Raw genomic sequence first — 1,212 nt, forward strand, 5'->3', positions numbered from 1 at the left:
GGGGCTCTGCCAGAGACTCAGTCCGACCAGATGCTCTGCAGATGGATGTTGGGCTCCCACTGTCCTCCGTAGCCTTCTACGAATTGGGTAAAGAATGCTAGCTCTGTTTATAAACATGCAAGAACTTTTTTAATGGTCACGAAACAAGCAAACATCCTAGTTTTGTTTTCCACAAAATGTCATCCAGCAGTCTGTTTTTTTTCTTTTTCAATTTATTTTAATAAATCATTTTATTGGGGGCTCTTACAGCTCTTTTAACAATCCATACATCCATCGTGTCGAGCACACTTGTACATATGTTGCCATCATCCTTTCCAAAACACTTTCTTTCTCCTTGAACCCTTGGTATCAGCTCCTCATTTTTCCCCTCTCTCCCCAACTCTCCATACTTCATGGACCCTTGATAAATTATAAATTATTTTTATATTCATGTTTTATACCATCCACTGTCTCCCTTCACCCATGTTTCTGTTGTTCATCCCTCTGTGTGTGGGGGGGGTGGTGTACTTTGATCATTGCAATCAGTTCTCCCTTTCTCCCCTTTTCCCCCCACCTTCCCCCGAGCTTCATGGTATCTCTATTCTCATTATTGGTCCTGAGGGGTTTATCTGTCCTGGATTCCCTGTGTCAAGAGCTCTTTAAAAAAAAAAAAAAAAAAAGCTCTTATCTGTACCAGGGTACATGCTCTGGTCTAGAGGGATTTGTAAGATAGAACTGGAATCATGATACTTGGGCTGGTGCAGGGCAAGGTGGAGCATTCAAAAACTAGAGGAATGCTGTGAGTTTTATCAGTGCAATACTGCATCCTGGCTGACTCGTCCCTTCCTTATTACCCTTCTGTGAGGGGATGTCCAATTGTCTAAGATGGGCTTTGGGTCTACACTCCAATCCCCTTATTCACATATAAATGGTTGTTTGTTTTAAATCATTTTATTGGGGGCTCGTACAACTCTAATCACAGTACATACATGCATTCATTGTGTCAAGCACATTTGTACATTTGTTGCCATCATCATTCTTAAAACATTGATTTTATGCTTGAGAGCTTGGTATCAGCTCCTCATTTTTTCCCCTCCTTCCCGGCTAAATGGTTGTTTCGCTTTGGGTCTTCTGATGCCTGAAACCTGATCCCATCAACACCTGTGCTCACACATGTGGTGTGTTTCTTCCATGTGAGCTTTTTTCCTTCCTGTTGCTTCTGAGCTAGATGGC

Source organism: Echinops telfairi, unplaced genomic scaffold, assembly GCF_000313985.2.
Source record: "Echinops telfairi isolate 266 unplaced genomic scaffold, ASM31398v2 ScPeMD7_7404;HRSCAF=8442, whole genome shotgun sequence".
In the NCBI taxonomy this organism is placed as follows: Eukaryota; Metazoa; Chordata; class Mammalia; order Afrosoricida; family Tenrecidae; genus Echinops; species Echinops telfairi.